Genomic DNA, 19,654 nt, shown 5'->3' with positions numbered 1-19,654 from the left:
GTATAGTAATATGTGATTGATTACCAGGTGGCTCTTTAGTGAACATTCATTTATTTGCTTATAAATGATTTATTAAGTGCCTACTATGTGGGTGATAGTTTGAATCCACCCAGTGGCACCGCAGAAGAAAGGCCCAGCAATCTACTTCCGTAAGATTACTGTGATTGAAGTCCCTACGGAGTGCAGTTCTGCACTGAAGCACATCTGGTCACCACGAGTCAGAATCAACGGTGAACAGGTATGTGCCATGTACAGAGTCCCTGGGTGGCATGAGTGGTTAAGCACTTGGCAACTTACCTAATAGTTGGCAGTTTAAATCCACTCAGAGGTGCCTCCTGGCAATCTACTTTCAAAAGATCACAACCTTTGAAAACCCTGTAGAGCACAATTCTACTCTGAAACACATGGGGTCACCATGAGTCAGAATTGACTAGACTGCAACTGGTTTTTGTTTTGTTTTGTTTTATGTGCCATGTACAGTGCTAGACTTAGGGGACACAGTGGTAAACATGCAAGTGTGATCTCTAACCCAAGGAATTGTAGAAGAATGTACAATGGTACAAAAAGATGTTCCCGTGTAGACTGTGATCATGTTAGGTATGCTTCTAAGACCTGTCCTTTGGGTAGGGCAATTTGAGTGGCATCAGGGGCCCCATGGTTATGGAGACATATAGGGCCATACCTCATTCCTCTTTTCTGAACCTTACTAAAATTCAGCTTTGAAATGTGTCTCTGATAATATCCCACAGTACCTATCAAAGGTGCCATCATCTCAGTATTCTCTTTCAAGTATGATTGTCATGGGCAGGCCCCACACCGTTGAGCCACCCAGCCCTGTACCCTTCTAGAGACAGCCCTGGTGCTTCTGTGGTGTTCAAAAATATAAAGAGAGACAGGACCAAAAGAGAGTAAGTAAAAACATTAATCATGATTTTGGGTTGTAGAACTCAGGTGATTTTTATTTATTCCCATTTATTTATATTTTCTAACATTTCATAAACATGTATTTTTTTTTTTTAACTTTCTATTGAACTATAATGTAGACATGTATCATAAGCATATAACACAATGGATTTTCACAAATTGAGCAGCAAGGTAACCAGCATCCAGATCAAGGAACAGAACGTTGCCCACACCCCTTCCGGTTACTACCCATCCCAAGAATAATCACTCTCCTGACTTTATAAATTTTGCTAATGTTTGTGCTTTACATAAATAGAATCATACTGTTTTGTGTCTAGCCTTTTTTGCTCAACGTTTGTTTGTAAGTTTCATCCATGCCGTTGAACGTAGTTTTTAGTCATTTATTTTCACTGCTGTATAGCATTCTGTTGGCTGGTTAAGCCACAATATATTTACCCGTTCTACTATTTCAGGGCAAAACTTTTGCCCTTTGGACTACTATAAATAGGGCTGTTATGAACAGTCTACTGCATGTCTGTTGGTGAACGTGTGTAGCATTCCTGTTGAGTGTATGCCTGGGAGTGGAATAGCTGGATTGTAGGACAAATATGGAGCCCTGGTGGCACAGTGGTTAAAAGCTCAGCTGCTAACCAAAAGGTCAGCAGTTAGAATCCACCAGCTGCTCCTTGGAAACCCTACAGGGCGGTTCTACTCGGTCCTATAGGATTGCTATGAGTCAGTATCAACTCGATGGCAACGGGTTAGCTTGGTTTTGGTTTTAGAACAAATATACGTTCAGCTTTAGTAGGGATACAAGTTTCTAAAGTAGATGTAATGTGTATTTCTTTTGAAATGAGAAAAAATTTTTTTAATATCTTGACACAATACTGTGTACACACAAAACATTTACCACACTTGTAAGCAAGCATTATATTGAATTCAATTTATTTCACACTCTGTAGCATAAGGAAACTCTGGTGGCATAGTGGTTAAGGGCTACAGCTGCTAACCAAAAGGTCCACATTTCGAACCTACCAGGTACTCCTTAGAAACCCTATAGAGCAGCTCTACTCTGTCTTCTGGGGTCTCATAGAGACTTGATGGCAATGGTTTTTGTTTTTTTGATTTATGTAGGATAAGCCACTGCCTGTCTGTCAGTTCGTCACATTGTGGTTGCTTGCATGTTACTATAATGCTGGAAGCAATGTACTGATATTTCAAATACTAGCAGGGTCACCCATGGTGGACAGGTTTCAGCAGAGCTTCCAAACTAAAACAGACTAGAAAGAAAGGCCTGGTGATTTACTTCTGAGAATAAGCTAATGAAAACCCTATGGATAACAATTTAATATTGTCCAATATAGTGCTAGACGATGAAGCCTCCAGATTAGAAGGAACTCAGACTACACAGTGGGTACAACAATGGACACGAGCATACCGTCAATGCGGAGGAGCGTGCAAGACTGGGCGATGCTTCTTTCTGTTGCACGTGGAGTTGCCATGAGTTGGGGCTGACTCAACAGCAGCTACCGACCATACAGGGTAAAACGATGCTCCAAGCAGAGTCCTTGACCTCAGAGCTAATAACCTAGTAGGGGAAGGTGAGACTGCAGGCAATGATAATTTGTAATGCACAGTGTGAGGGGTGACCCGCCCGAGGAAAATTAGAGAGATGTGGGGGGATGGAGACATGAGCGGTGATTAACATGGGGGCAAGAAGAAATCAAGAAAGGCTTCCTTATAATGATGTTTGAGGCAGACTTAAAGAATGGCCTAATTTTTTTTTTTAATAACTTTTATTAAGCTTCAAGTGAACGTTTACAAATCCAATCAGTCTGTCACATATAAGTTTACATACATCTCACTCCCTACTCCCACTTACTCTCCCCGTCTTGAGTCAGCCCTTTCAGTCTCTCCTTTCTTGACACTTTTGCCGGCTTCCCTCTCTCTCTATCCTCACATCCCCGCTCCAGACAAGAGTTGCCAACACAATCTCAAGTGTCCACCTGATATAATTAGCTCACTCTTCATCAGCGTCTCTCTCCCACCCACTGACCAGTCCCTTTCATGTCTGATGAGTTGTCTTCGGGGATGGTTCCTGTCCTGTGTCAACTGAAGGTCTGGGGAGCATGGCCGCCGGGATTCCTCCAGTCTCAGTCAGACCATTAAGTTTGGTCTTTTTATGAGAATTTGGGGTCTGCATCCCACTGATCTCCTGCTCCCTCAGGGGTCCTCTGCTGTGCTCCCTGTCAGGGCAGTCATCGATTGTGGCCGGGCACCAACTAGTTCTTCTGGTCTCAGGATGATGTAGGTCTCTGGTTCATGTGGCCCTTTCTGTCTCTTGGGCTCTTAGTTGTCGTGTGGCCTTGGTGTTCTTCATTCTCCTTTGCTCCAGGTGGGTTGAGACCAATTGCTGCATCTTAGATGGCCGCTTGTTAGCGTTTAAGACCCCAGACGCCACATTTCAAAGTGGGATGCAGAATGTTTTCATAATAGAATTATTTTGCCAATTGACTTAGAAGTCCCCGCAAACCATGTTCCCCAGACCCCCGCCCTTGCTCCGCTGACCTTTGAAGCATTCATTTTATCCCGGAAACTTCTCTGCTTTTGGTCCAGTCCAGTTGAGCTGACCTTCCATGTATTGAGTGTTGTCTTTCCCTTCACCTAAAGCAGTTCTTATCTACTGATTAATCAATAAAAAACCCTCTCCCACCCTCCCTCCCTCCCCCCCTCGTAACCACAAAAGTATGTGTTCTTCTCAGGTTTACTATTTCTCAAGATCTTATAATAGTGGTCTTATATAATATTTGTCCTTTTGCCTCTGACTAATTTCGCTCAGCATAATGCCTTCCAGGTTCCTCCATGTTATGAAATGTTTCAGAGATTCGTCACTGTTCTTTATGGATGCGTAGTATTCCATTGTGTGAATATACCACAATTTATTTACCCATTCATCCATTGATGGACACCTTGGTTGCTTCCAACTTTTTGCTATTGTAAACAGAGCTGCAATAAACATGGGTGTGCATGTATCTGTTTGTATGAAGGCTCTTGTATCTCTATGGTATATTCCCAGGAGTGGGATTTCTGGGTTGTATGGTAGTTCTATTTCTAACTGTTTAAGATAACGCCAGATAGATTTCCAAAGTGGTTGTACCATTTTACATTCCCACGAGCAGTGTATGAGAGTTCCAATCTCTCCGCAGCCTCTCCAACATTTATTATTTTGTGTTTTTTGGATTAATGCCAGCCTTGCTGGTGTGAGATGGAATCTCATCGTAGTTTTAATTTGCATTTCTCTAATGGCTAAGGATCGAGAGCATTTTCTCATGTATCTGTTGGCTGCCTGAATATTAGAATGGCCTAATTTTTGACGGGAGATGTAGGGGCGTAAGGAAAAGCATCTTAGGAAGAGGAAAGCATGTGAGTAGAGGCATGGAGGTGGAGAAATTCTCAGGGAATGCTGGCGGGTCCCATTTAGCTCATGCGCAGATTGTGTAAAGGGATATCCTGGGAGAGCAAGCTTCAATGCTGTGTTAAAGGGTTTGGACTTCAGCCTCTAGGTAATGGGGAGTCTTTGAAACTTTGGGTAAGGATATGTATCAGTCAGGATGGGCTATGTTTGGTGCAGTAATAAACAACCTCAACATCTCAGTGGCTTAACACCGCAAGCTTGACTAGTTGCATGCATTATATTCACAGGTTAGCTGCAGGACTCCCTCACAATGTCTTTACTTCCGGACTCACACTGATGGAGTTACCACCATCTGGGGCATACAGGTCACTGTGGCAGAAGAGAAAAAGAGCTCTGGAAGGCCTCACTCCAGCAATTAAGTGCTCAGGCCTGGAGGTGACACGTATCACTTCCAACAACATGGGAGCCAGAAAGTACCATGTGCCCACGTTGCTGAATGGCCAACTAAAACCAGAGTGGATTCTGACTCATGTGACCCTGTATATGTCAGGGTAGAACTGTGCTCCATAGTTTTCAACGGCTGGTATTTCAGAAGTAGATCATCAGGCCTTTCTTCTGAGGTCTCTGGGTGGACTTGAACCTCTCATTTCTCAGTTAGCAGCCAAATGAGTTAACTGTTTGCACCCAGGGACTCCTGATGAATAGCAGAGGGCTGGAGATGTTTTGTGAAGAGTACTAGTAACCTCCATAGGGTGAGAAAAGGCCAGAGCTGGGTTCTAGGACAGTCATTGTAACACAGTGTGTAGGATGCAATGGAGGGGGACACGGCGGTAGTTTAGGAGGCTACTGCAATGGTCTGGGTGAAAAATAATTACCTGGTACAGTGGAAGCGGGAATGAAAAAAAGAGGAAAAATGTACAAAATGCTACAGAAAAGGAATTTATAGAATGTGTAGTGCGCTTGGATGTGGGGTGGAAGATAAAGCGGAGATTTGACGACAGCTCCTATCCACAGTCTGGAGGATTCAGAAGACAGTTGTTGTTAGGCGCCATCAAGTAGATTCTGACTCCTAGCGACCCCATGTGACAGAGCAGAACTGCCCTATAGAGTTTTCAAGGCTGTAATCTTTACAGAAGCAGATCACCAGGTGTTTCTCCCATGGAGCAGCTGGTGGGTTTCAAGAGCCAACCTTTTAGTTAGCAGACGAGCTCTTAGCCATTTGTGCCACCAAACCACTGCCATTGAGTTCCGACTCATAGCGACCCTATAGGACAGAGTAGAACTGCCCCATAGAGTTTCCAAGAAGTGCCTGGCGGATTTGAACTGCCGACCTCTTGGTTAGCAGCCATAGCACTTAACCACTATGCCACCAGGGCTCCTTTACTCAGAGGACTGTAGTGCCATTAATTGGAATAGAGAATGTGAAAAGAGGAACAGTTCTTTGGGATGAAGATGAGTTGTCCACAGAAGGAACAGTGGATTCACATCTTCTGTTGTGCAAAAACAGCTCAATTGGCAAGCGATTTGTGAGCATCTGCTATGAGCTTAGCACAGCATATTGTATAACCTCATTAGCAAACGTTGTTGGGAAATAAACAGTCAGACATCCCCGTTCCCTGGGAGATTTTTTCCCCCGGATTATTGAAACTTTGCATATTTTAGCTATTTTGGGTGGAAAATCTCCAAGGTATATTATACACTTCCTAACTTGTTGGGAGCTTATTCATCTATATAATCCCCAGGTCTGTCAATACCATGCTTGGAATATGGAAGGTGCTCAAAGTGAATGAAGGAATTTAGCCTTTGCATACTAACTCAGGGACATCATTATGCATGTCAACTATGTCTTTCTGCTTTAAAATGTCACCACGGAGGCCTACCTGCTTTGTTTTCTCCATCTTCCCTTAGGCTCTCGGCAATCATTGCGTGATTCCTGGAGGCCCTTCCTATAATAATCTCCATATGCCTACCTTAGAATGCCAAAACCAGTGCACAAGGTGGTTACAAATCTCTCTTTAATGGAGAGGCAGTAGACTCTGAGTGAGAACATAAGAGTCTGTCATCGATAAAAGCCATGCGCTTCAGGACCAGGAGGCAGGAGCCTGTCCCCAACAGGTGGCAGGTAGTACTCACCTCCGGCTCACCGTGTGCCAGGCCCTACATGAAGAGTTTCATGAGCCTTTCATCCAGCCCCCTCCCGGGCAGGGCTGCTGTGATACCCATAGGAGGCCATGCTGGCTTCATGAGGTCACAGAGTTAGTAAGTGTCAGAATCACAGTTCTAGGTCATTTGTGTCCCAAACCCACACTTTCTAAGACAGTTTTCCTGATTCACAGAGGCTGCTTTTGTGCTGCCTCTTCTTTCTTTCTTTCTTTTTTTTTTTCGCTTCTGTCGGTCTATGTTTGTCTGTTTTTCTGCCCATCATTTTGTCTTTCCGACTTTTTTTCTGTCTTTCTTTCCTTTTTTCTGTCTGTCTGACTTTCTGCCTTTATAGCTGTCTTTTTTTCTGTTTTATTGCATCTTTTCTGTCTTTTTTGGGGGGTCTCTCTTTGAATGTATGCCTCTCTTTCTCCACCTCCCTCTTCCTGTCTGCTCTCACCTTTCCATTTTCATATATTTTGGTGTTCACGGTTTTATTCCAGAAGGGTAAGGCTGCCAGAAGTCTAGCTTCAGAAAAGTTATTTCTATATGTTTTTATATTTTCCCTCAAGGAGTTTAAAATTTTGTTGAGGACAAAAGGCATGAAATACCATGTAAGAACACTAGAAGATAATTTACAACTTAGTGATCAATTGGCTGCAATAAAGAGTTTGTAAGTCTAATTCCCAGCATTTTACTTGGATCCACAATCAACATCCATGGAAGCAGCAGTCAAGAGATCAAGAGACTCATTGTGTTGGGCAAATCTGCTGCGAAAGACCTCCTTAAAGTGTTGAAAAGCAAAAATGACACCTTGAAAACTAAGGAACGCCTGACCTAAGCCATGTTATTTTCAGTAGCATCTTATGTATTCGAAAGCTGGATAATGAATAAGGAAGATCAAAGAAGAATTGATCCCTTTGAATTATGATGTTGCTGAAGAATATTAAATATACTAACGACTGCCAAAAGAATGAACAGATCTGTCTTGGAAGAAGTACAACCAGAATGTTCTTTAGATGCAAGGATGGCGAGAATGCATCTTACATACTTTAGACACGTTATCAGGAGGGATCAGTACCTGGAGAAGGAGTCACACTTAGTAGAGTACAGGGTCAATGAAAAAGGGGAAGACCCTCAGGAAGATGTGTTGACACAGTGGCTACAACACTGGACTTAAGCATAACAATGATTGTGAGCAAGGCAAAGGCCTGGGCAGCGTTTCGTTCTGTAGTACATAGGGTCGCCATGAGTTGGAACTGACTCGACGGCACCTAACAACAACAATGACAATTCCCAGCACAGTCTGTGATCATCCTTACTTCCCACCATGTTTAGCCTATGTGCCCAATGTCCAGTCTTTCCTGGTTCCAAGCACTGTTTCTCTCCTGGGATGCCCTTCCCTCACTTCCCTATCTATTAGAAACTATGTTTAACCTTTAAGACACTATTCAGAGGACATCTTCTCCAAGGTGCCTTTCTAGTCTTCAGATACAATTAACAGCATTCTTTTCTGTGTTCTTTTTCTGGTTGATTGGTTCACTCCATGTGGCTCTTGTTTATTATCTTTGGAGTTTACGATGGTATGTTTCTCTTCCCCTAGATTATGCCTGAGAGGCAAGAACAATGACTCAAAGCCTTTTCTTAGCCTAGAGGGCCCAGCGTTCTGTTAGCTTAAATTTTCGTATAGAAAGACACTGGGTCTTTAGCATAATTATGCATCTATCACAAATAACGGGGTATTGGGGAATCTTGTTAACTCTTTCTTTCCAACGTCACCACTGGTAGGAAATTGCCAACTACTTGCTAATACCATAAGCCCTGGTATGTGCTATATTAAGTTGAATTTCTTTGTCCTTTTCATGCTACAGTAGGCAAAGATGATACGACTCTTTGATTCTTCTCAATAGGTTCAAGACATTTTAAAATTCAAATTTGTAAGCCTTCAAAAATAATTTTAGTGGCACTTTGTGGAGCTTGTTTTAATGTAATACAAGAGCCAATGTAAGTGACTTTTTAGCTTATGTTCTTGAGAACATGACCTATACCAAAAATTATAAGAAAGGTCAGCAAAATAAAACAGTGACAACACTGAAAAGTCTGTTGGATATTGCCCAGGAAATTTTAGCAGTAATGGTGCCAATATTTTTATGGCTTCCCAATCAGTATGAAAAATGTCAAGTAAATCTTTCATAATTTTCCCTGAAAGTAATTTTCAGTTATTAACTTTCACAAATGGCTATGTCCTAGTCAATAGTATGGACTGAAAAAATACACCAATAAAAACACCCAAAGGTTTGATGTGTGCTATTTACTTAATTACTTCATCAAGTATTTATTGAGGGCTTACTAGGTGCCAGACACATTTCTAGGTACTTGGGATAAAGCAGTGTACAAAACAAGTGCAATCCCCTGCCCTCATGGGGAAGTTTTTAATACGTTACCTAAGCCCTGTACTAGGCATGTTCACAGAAATGGTCTACATGGTTCTCACATATTCCTATGAGGTTGATTTTATTGTGCTCATTTTATTGATGAAAAACTGAAGCTCAGGCAGGATAGGTAATTTGATCAAGATCAAACAGCTAATGATGAACAAGTCTGCATTCACCCTAAGTCTTCTGGTTGCAGGTCTTGCTCTGCTACGTGGCGTTTCCCAAAGCAGTGGTCTATGAACACTCTTCCAGAGGTTTGTTAGATGTTCCACAGAAATTAACACCTCCTCTTTCAATAAATAATAAATTCTTTTTGGCTTCCCCGAGGAACAAACTCTGAAATACAGCTTTGCATAAGAGAGGATTCTTAGGGTGTGTTCTTGGGATCAACACCTCGGGAAAGGGAGGGAAAGAAGGAAGCAGGATTGGACAGGGAGAGACGTCAGGCTGTGATGCAGTCTGTAGGAACCTTAGCTGACCCTGTGGGGAGTTCTGAAGATGGGAGGACCCTTACAAGCTGTCCTGAATTGATGTGAGATGAACAAGCCTTTATAAGCCCATTCCAATCAGTTATTGGACCTGGTTCATTCCAGGAACAGGCATGACCTTGGGCAAGGAGGATGATAAAAATGTTCTGAAATTAGATAATGGTGATGGTTGCACAAGTCTGTGAACACAAAAAACCACAGAGTTGTACTTGAAGCGTGAAGTGTGTGGTGCGTGGATTATATTTCAATAAAACAGTAGGGGCATAAACCAGAGGGCCATTAACTTTGTATGGAGGCACTAGGGGAGCTTCTGTATTTGTGAGGGTTCTCTTGCTTACACATGGGAAAAAAATGCAAACTAGATTAAGAAACTTTAAAAAGGAGGGGAGGAAGATTTTAATTGGCTAGCATAACTGGGAAATCAAGAGGTATAGTCTGCTTCAAGGTGTCACCAGAGAAGACAAGATGGCAGCCAATAAACGTGGACTCTTGCTTTCAAAATTATCAAGTCCAGTAGAAACATAGCTTCTCTCTTCCGTCATCCTTGAAGCAATCACAGGGAAGACTTTGATTGACCTGCTTTGGATGCAGACTTATTCCTGAACCAATCGCTGAGTACAAGTGGCCTGGAGCATTCTAATGGAGGTATCCTAGGTCATATACTTATCCCTGTGGGTGGATGTTTGAAGGAAGCGTTAGTGATTAATAGTTTCCCAAGGGAGTTAGAATGCAAACTGGGTCTAAAAGGAAGAAAAAGTTTGCAGATACAAAGATGCAGAGGAAGAAAATTCCAGGTAGAAGGATTACCTATGGCGTAGTTTCTTTACTGTGATTTTAAAAGCCATTTCCCCCTACCAGCAGGACTCCTTCCTAAGGGATTAATAGTAAAGAATTGACAACAATTTAACAATGACACAGTAATTTTATGTTCTGTAGTGAAAATTTATCAATCATATTCTGTTAGGCAATTATGTTGTTGTTAGTCACTATCAAATCAATTCTGACTCATGGAGACCTCATGTGTGCAATGAACTGCTCCATAGAGTTTTCAAGGCTGTGACCTTTCAGAAACAGATCACCAGGCCTGTCTTCCAAGACCTTTGGGTGGGTTCGAACTTTTAAACTTTAAGTTAGTAGCCGAGCACTTAATCGTTTGTGCCAGCCAGGGACTCCATAGGCAATTATAAGTATGAAGAATTAATACAGTCTCCAACTTAGAATTTAACCTTACCATTTTCTTTCTTCTGCATATTTTGGTTCAACTAGCAAAAAAATATATTTTTATTTTAGCCTAGTCCAACCCATCTCAAGTTCTTTTCTGTCTTGCTTCTTATAACCCTCTTCTTGGGCATCAAAGACATAGGGACCTTTTCTCCATAAATCTGCTCTTTCCCATCTCAGTAGGTAGAACTAAAACTCTCCCAGTTGCCCAAGTCAGAAGCTTGAGATCACCTTTAACTCCTCCCTTCCCCTTCCATCTCAGCATCCAGTCAATTATCAATTCCTGGAAGCATCGCCACTTAATTGCTTCTTGTACATTTCCCTCTTATCTCATTCCCAATGCCAAAGCAGTAATTTATCTCTTCATTATTTCTCACTTGGATTGCTATAATAGGCTCTCCCAGGCTCTGACCTCCATCCCCTTCAATCTATCGTTCCTACTTTGGAGACAGTGAACTTTTAAAAATGCAAATCTGGAGGTATCTTCACCCAGGCTTAAAATTCTGCTTCTTATGGCCCTCGAGATATAACCCAGCGCCAGCGGCCTTGGGTGGATATTCCCAGATCCTCTGGACTAGAGAAGTCACCCTGACCTTTGTTACGTAAATAAAAATGTCTCAAGACCCCATCTCCCAGTGATGGAAACCCAGTGGTCACCTCCCCTCCCCACTTCTCATTCTTCTCTCCAGGGCTTCTTAGAGGCTGACATCTCTCCCGGTCACCAATTGTCTGATTTCCTGCTTCGATCTCATTTGTGTGTTGCTTCCTGTGGCTATCTATATCATCTCCCACTGCCTCCTTACACTGAAACAAGCATGGGGCTCAATCCCCTTTCTTAGATTTCCCAAGCTACCTCTGTTATTGTACTTAACTGGCGTGAGTTGGTCCCCAACTCATGGCAACCCCACGCATGACGAAATGAAACTCTACTTGACCCCTCACCATCTCTATTCGGTTGCACATCAGACCATTGTGATCCATAAGGTTTTCATTGGCTGATTTTCAGAAGTTGATCACCAGGCTTTTCTTTCCAGTCCATTTTAGTCTGGAAGCTCTGCTGAAACCTGTTCAGCATCATAGCATCTCGAAAGCCTCCACTGACAGATTAGTGGTGGCTATGAATGAGGTACACTGGTGGGGAATGGAACCCAGGTCTTCTGCGTGGAAGTGAGTTCATATTCAGTTAACAGCCAAACGGACACATGAGAATGCATAAATGCTTGAAGATAGATCTTTGCTCAGAGGAATCTGTTAGTTAGAAAGTGAGAGAAGGAATACAGAGGTGATTGGGCCACCAGAAAGAAGTAGCGCCTGATGCCCAAGGGGTAGTTTATCATTTGAAGGTTGATCATGAGTCTAGATGTGACAGCATGACATTTGGTTAGTACTGTATACTTTTACTGAGATATTGTCCATTGACCCCTGATAATAGCACAGATATTGCTGGTGTTGAGCTGCTAAGGGCTTTGGACTCTGTAGAAATGCTAGGTTTATGCTTGAATTGTTTAGATCGAACTAAAACTAACTGAATAACTGCCCCGTGTGCCAGGCATTGTGTTAGATACTTCCATGTGAATTATCTGGGGAGGAAGTAGGGTTAATGACTGAGATCATTATCCTGAAGCTAGACTGCCTAGGTTTGACTACTGGTCCCATCACACATTAGCTGTGAAACCTTGAACAAGTAACTTAACCATTCTATGCCTCAGTTTCCCTATCTGTAAGATGATGGAGAGAAACAGCTGCTGCATCAGGGGGTTGTTGTAAGGGTTAAATGATATAATATGTATTAAGTCTTTAGCACAGTGTCTGGCACATAGTAAGCCCTTAAAAAATATTGGCTAGTATGATCATCCTATTTAATTTTATCCCCACAGCATTTTTGTGAGGTTGGTGTGATTGTCCCATCTTACCCTTGAGGAAGCTGAGGCTCAAGCAGTGACTTCTCCTAGGTTACCCAAGGCCACATCTTGAGTGAGCCAGATTCCTAATGCTAAATCCATTGCTCTCTTCATTGTACAACAAGGCCTTGCCAAGGAGTCCAAGGTCAAGACACTTTCATATATGCATTTCTGGCTTTGGTTCCAAATTTGCCTTGGAAAGAAACCTAACCCCTAAACTGCTTCATTCCTATCACCTCTAAAAGTTAAAGGAGGTGATGAACCTAGAAAACATGCTGAATGTCTCAGATTGCATTGTGTCCCCCAAAAATATGTGTATCAACTTGGCTAGTTCATGATTCCCAGTATTGTGTGATTGTGCACCATTGTGTCATCTGATGTGATTTTCCTATGTGTTGTAAATCCTACCTCTGTGATGTTAATGAGGTGGGACAGGCCACAGTTGGTGTTAGTGAGGCAGGACTCAATCTACAGGATTGGACTGTGTCTTGAGCCAGTCTCTTCTGAGACATAAAAGAGAGAAGCAAGCAAAGAGATGGGGGACCTCATACCACTAAGAAAGCAGAGTGCGTCCTTTGGACCTAGGGTTTCTGCTTGGAGAAGCTCCTAGTCCAGGGGAAGATTGAGACCAAGGACCTTCCTCCAGAGCTGACAGAGAAAGCCTTCCCCTGGAGCTGACACCCTGAATTTGGACTTCTAACCTACTAGACTGTGAAAGAATAAACTTCTGTTTGTTAAAGCCATCCACCTATGGTATTTCTGTTATAACAGCCTAGATGACTATGATACTGAGTGAAATAAATCAATTGCAAAAGGACAAATACTGCTGTGATCTCACTCATATGAAATAAGTAAATATATAGAAGTCAAAGATTACTCATGGTTACCAAGGGAGGGAGGGATGAAGAAAGGGGGAGTTTTTGCTTAGGGAGCATTGTGTTTATGTAAATGGTAGTGGAACAGTTTGAAAAAGGATAGTGACCATGGTTACACAGCATGAAGAATGTAATCAATGTCACTGAATTGTACGTGTGGAAACTTGAGGAAATGAGTTGGTGAAGGTTTTGCTGCATATATTTTCACTGCAAAAATAAGTAAGTAAACAAAAGTCTCTAGGAGTCAGAATCGACTCGACCTTGACAGCAACGGGTTTGGTTTTGGTTTTGGTTTTGGTAATGTTTATGAGGCCTAATCGGAATTGACTTGATGGCAACAGGTAATATTTTAGGAAAGAAGCCCTGATGGTACAGCGGTTAAGCACTCACCTGCTAACCAAAAGGTCAGCAGTACCTGGGGAGATAGATGTGGCAGTCCGTTTCCGTAAAGATTACCCTTCGGGACAGTTCTACTCTGTGCTATCGGGTCACTATGAGTCAGAAGTGACAACGGCAACAGGTTTGGTTTGGGGAATGTTTATGAGAAGTCACTAGGTGGTTCAAACAGTTAACACACCCAGTGGCTAACTGGAAGTGTGAAGGTTCAAATCCACCTAGAGACATCTCAAAAGAAAGACCAGGCATTCTGCTTCCAAAAGATCATCCATCGAAAACCCTACGGAGCGCAGTTCTGCTCTGACACACACAAGGTTACCATGAGATGGCGTCTACTTGATAGCGACTGATTCGGTTTTCTTGGTCTAATGTTTATGATTAGAGCTTCCCTAAAACCATAAAAGTGTTAGGTTTTTCACCAGAACAAAATATATTTTTATTTTCCTCAAAAAGAGCATTTTTTTTGTTAGGAAGTGTAATGATAGTTGTCTCTTTGTGTAGTGTCCCTGGGTACTATTCAAAGCCAAGCTCCCTCTCCTTTTTTTTTTTTTTTAATCAGGAAAGACCTGAAAATCTGGCTCTGAAAATGTTCTTAATTTGAAAGAAGTAATCCCCTGGAAGTCCAGTTGTTATGACCAAAGAGGAAAAACAAAGCTTTAACAAGAAATGACCAGCCTTGAAACCACGGGGCTTTCAGAATTAAATTGCCGAATTTATGTCACATCCTTTCTTGGCCATTCTCTAGATATATCTGCCAACAGTAACAAAAACTGTTGTTCCAAGCAGAGGTCTTCATAGGTAGTGACACTGCAGAGCCTTGGGGAAGCAGCTGGATAGAGCCAAAGGTTGGGGATTCTGAATCATTCCCCTGGGCCAGGGGATTTTTTGAAAGTAGTTTCAAACAGAGGAATATTTCCCCTCCTCCCCGCCCCACCCCCGCCCCACCTCTGAACAGCTTTCTCTGGCAGTTTCCAGAATATCTGCTTCCAGAGAACATTTCTTTTGTTTCATCCCCATCAAAAAGCACTTGCTGAATACACATTCACCCCTGGGGAAGCATCAAAAATGCACAAAAGAAAAACCCATACGTATGGTCCCTATAGCCATGGGGATTTATAATCTAAGACGCAGATACACATAAAAAAGATACATAGACAGGAAGAAGCATTATGTCAATACCCGCCCAGACATTAAATTACAGTACTTATACCACAGCTATCTGAACCACTTATCCTTGTTCAGCCTCAGTTTCCTTTCCAGCCACTGAGTGCTAACACTCTATGACTTAAAAAAAAAAAAATGACTTAAGCAGGAATGAATTTTGAAATCGATGCAAGCCAACATAAACCCAAGTATTCTCTGTCCAAGTAGATAAAGGAAATCTACAACCTTTTGGCAGATTATGGAAGACAAGGTTGCCTAAACCGTCATAATAATGGAAGATGGCTGCTGGGCCTGAAAAACTAATACAAGTATAATTTTCAAAAGTTTAGAATAAAAATGTGTCAGAGGTTTATTTAACTCCACAATGAGGGAACCAGTAGAATACTAAAAGCTGGTTCAAAAAATATTTGAGAAACCGAGTATTTATAGCCACTGAAGAAAGAACATTAAAATAAGATTTCTAAGATAGATACGAAAGTGGCTAATGTCTTTCACGGCAATGAAATCCTAACATGTGGAGTTATCTTTTCTACAATAATTTGCTTCTTTATAAGGCAAAAATCTACAAGTTAGCATCTAACTATAAAGAGTTTGGGCCCTAATTAATAGTAAATCATGAGTCAAAGTAAGGTCAATCCCCATGGGTAATTAAATAATCCTTGGGTGGACCAGTTAGACAATGTTCCAGTGTTCCAGACTTTGGATATAGCTTGTGGTTATTCATAATCTCCAAAGACAATTTCTAATTACACATACAAAAAAGGTTGCTTTCATTGTGCTATTGGTTTGATTAACCTACATAAGAACAGCAAAATGTGTTAGTATATAAGCCATGTTGAGTGTGGTCAGCAATATAGAGTCATAGAGTGTTGAGCAATTACCACAGCCAAAGAATTAATTTGTCTTCACACTTCATAAGCTAGGATCGCATTTTATATATCCTTTATCATTCCAGAGATTTTTTTTCTCCTATCGACTCTTCTAATTCAAGACAGAAACCCAAACCTTTGAAATTCATCTCCAAGAGTTCCACATGCAGGAATTACTTTGGATGCATTTCTCCCCCTCTGTTGTTGTTAGGTGCCATGGAGTCAGTTCTGAGTCATAGCAACCCTATGTACAACAGAACAAAACACTGCCCGGGCCTGCACCGTCCTTACAATCATTGTTATGCTTGAGCCCATTTTTGCAGCCATTGTGTCAGTCCATCTCGTTGGGGGTCTTCTTCTTTTTTTTTGCTGACCCTTTACTTTACCAAGCATCGTGTCCTTCTCCAGGGACTCATCCCTCCTGATAACGTATCGGAAGTATGTGAGACTTAGCCTTGCGTTCCTTGCTTCCAAGGAGCGTTCTCCCTCTCTAGGTCCCCCAAATCTGCAAAGGTTCCTGGCTACAAAAAAGTAACCTTTACAGGCTGGGATCCTGAAAGCTAGAGAACAGGTCTGGATCAAGTTGTGTCCTCCAAAAAAGGCATGTTGAAGTCCTAATTTCTGGTCCCTATGAATGTATTTATTTATTTTAATGAATGTGCCTTGCCTGAAAAATATGGTTTTGCTTCTCTAGAGAACCCATCCGAAGACATTTGATACCAAAAGTAAGTAGTTCTAGAGAAACAAAACCATAAGGATGAGTTTCCTAAATTAGTTCTCAAGTCTGACTAGTCTGAAAGGTGCTGATGACTCTGCCTCCAGAAGTAAGGAGGGTCCTGCTAATCTATGGCGTGAGGTGGTGATATTAATATGCAAAATATCATCACCAAAAGATCAAGTATTGGTGAGAAGTGAGACTCTAGGTCATCACATGTTTGATACTTTTCTACAATTTTGTCAGAGTAAGAAGTACAGTAAGCTCAGGTCTTCAGAGTCACAGCTCAAGTGCTGCATAGAAGACCTGCAAGTTGCCACATGTACCCTAAAAGAAAGCCCTGTTTCTTGTACTAACGCAGCTGACATTGCCAAAAACCAAACCCAGAGTCTTGTCATAAGAGTGGCTGAATTACAACTCCAATTGAATTCCCTACCTCAAATATTGCCTGAAGTTAAAGCAGGGGCATTGATTGGGAAGACATGGGATCCTGAAATGGGATGAGGACATATGGGCAGACAATCAGGAAGCTGGGGACATTGAGCACCTAGATTCCACTGAATCACTCCTGCCAACAGAACCAGCCCTATACCCCCATCTAATAAGATTAACCCAACTGTGCCTGAGGAGCCCTTGACTAAGATATGGGCTGGGGTGGCACCTATGGCATTTCCTGGGGCATCTCCTGAGGCAGATGACTTACAAGACATTGCTGAATGTTCTCAGGACCCATCCCCACAACCCATTTTTGCTTCTAGGCTTATAACTAGACTTAAGTCTCAGCAAGCCCCAAAAGGTGAAGTACAATGTGTGACCCAGGAGGTACTCTACACTCCAAAAAAATGGCTTGAATTTTCTCATATGTACAAACAGAAGCCTGGGGAATATGTGTGGGAATGGCTATTAAGGATGTGGGATAATGGTGCAAGAAACATAAAGTTAGATCAGTCTCTGTTTATTGATGTGGGCCCACTAACAGATTATTCTTTCAGTATTTCAGTTTGACAGGTTACAAAAGGATATAATAGTTTATTTAGCTGGTTCACTGAAGCATGGATTGCGTGGTGGCCTACACTAAATCAAGTTGAAGTATGAGACCTGCCTTGTATACTGCAGAAGAAGGTATCCAGAGGTTTAGGGAAATTGGCATGTTAGAGTGGATTTATCAGGTTAGACCCACAGACCCACGCATGGAGTGCCCAAAGGACACAACTTGTATCACAATGGTGATAAATAAATTTGTGAAGGGAGTCCTAGCATCCTGAAGACTGCTGTGATTGCTATTTTATGTAAGTCAGATTTTACAGTGGGAGCTGCCCTAACTGAAGCAGGACACCTAACTACAATGGTGTTGATAGGTCCCTGTGGTGGTAGGGGCCAAGTTGCAACAATTAATCAACAAAGACGAGGTAGATGTGGTTACTGTAGTGGACAGCAGAGTCAATGCAGTAATCAGAACAGCCTCACATGTATGGACTTATGGCGTTGGTCACTTAGTCATGGTATCCCCAGGAGTGAAATAAGTGGGAAATCTACTAAATATTTACTGGATCTGTACAAGTGGAAGAATTCTAGGTCAAGTGAATGGCAGTAACTTGAATTGCAGAAATACAGAGTCATGACCCCTCAACGAATCCCCAGACTTGAGTGAACTTACAAACCCTGAACCCCTTGAATTAAGGAGAGGCCAGGTCCACTTGAGAAAATACCCCACTACACTGCCCCCAATTTTTTCTCCCAGCCTTCTCCAAGGGAATTTATGGCCTTTTATGAGAGTGACTGTTCATTGAGAAAAAGGAAATAATCAGACTTTTCAGGCATTGCTGGATACTGATTCTGAACCGACACTAATTCCAGGAGGCCCAAAACATCACTACGGACCACCAGTCAGAGTGGAGGCATATGGAGGTCAGGCTATTAATAGAGTCTTAAGTTTGTCTCACAGTGGGTCCAGTGTGTCCCTGAACCCATCCTGTAGGGGACTCCCCAGCTCCAGAATGCTTAATTGTAATATGCATCCTCAACAACTGGTAGAACTTCCACATTGGATCCCTGCATGTGCAGTAAGGGCTATTATGGTAGGAAAAATCAAGCAGAAGCCATTAAAATTATCCTGACCTATGAAAATAGTAAACCAAAAGCAATACCACTTTACTGGAGGGACTGCAGAGATTACTGCCACCATCAAGGACTTGAAGGATGAAAGGGTGGTGACTCCTACCATGTCCTCATTCAATTCACCTATTTGGCCTCTGCAAAAAAAACAGATAGATCTTGGAGAATGACAGTGGATTATTGTATATTTAATCAGGTGATGATTCAAATTGCAACAGTTTCAGGTGCAGTTTCATTCTTGAGCAAATTCATATACTTCCTGACTTTTTCTAGGCTCCGGATTCAAAGGATCACCAGAAGCAGTTTGCCTTCCACTGACAAGGCCAGGAATACACCTTCATTATCCTACTTCAGGAGTATATCAACTCTCCAGCCTTACGTCATAATTTAGTCCACAGTGAACTTGATCACTTTTCTGTTCCACAAGACTTCACGCTGGTCCATTACATTGATGACATTATGCTGATTCAACCTAATAAGGAAGAAGTATCAATGACTCTAGATTTACTGGTAAGACATTTGTGTGCTATAAGGTGGGAAATTAACGCAACAAAAAATTAAGGTGCCTCCCACCTCAGTGAAATTTCTAGGGTTCCAGTGGTGTGAGCATGTCGAGATATTCATTCTACAGTGAAGGATAAGTTATTGCATCTGGCCCCTCCCATAACTAAAAAGGAGGCACAATGCCTGGTGGGTCTCTTTGGATTTGGGGGACAATATATCCCTCCTTTAGGTGTGCTACTCTGGCCTATTTATCCAGTGACTTGAAAAGCTCCTAGTTTTGAATGGGCTCAGAACAAGAGAAGGCTCTGCAACAGGTTCAGGCTGTCATGCAAGCCACTCTGCCACTTAGGCCATATGATCCAGATGATCCCATGGTGCTTGAAGGGTCAGTGGCAGATAGGGATGCTGTTTAGAGTCTTGGGCAGGCTCCTACTGGTGAACCACAGTGCGCACCCTCAGGATATTGGAGCAAAGCCCTGATATCCTCTGCAGATAACTACTACTCCTTTTTGAG

This window comes from Elephas maximus, chromosome 4 (assembly GCF_024166365.1).
Source record: "Elephas maximus indicus isolate mEleMax1 chromosome 4, mEleMax1 primary haplotype, whole genome shotgun sequence".
In the NCBI taxonomy this organism is placed as follows: Eukaryota; Metazoa; Chordata; class Mammalia; order Proboscidea; family Elephantidae; genus Elephas; species Elephas maximus.
This window is presented reverse-complemented; position numbering follows the sequence as displayed.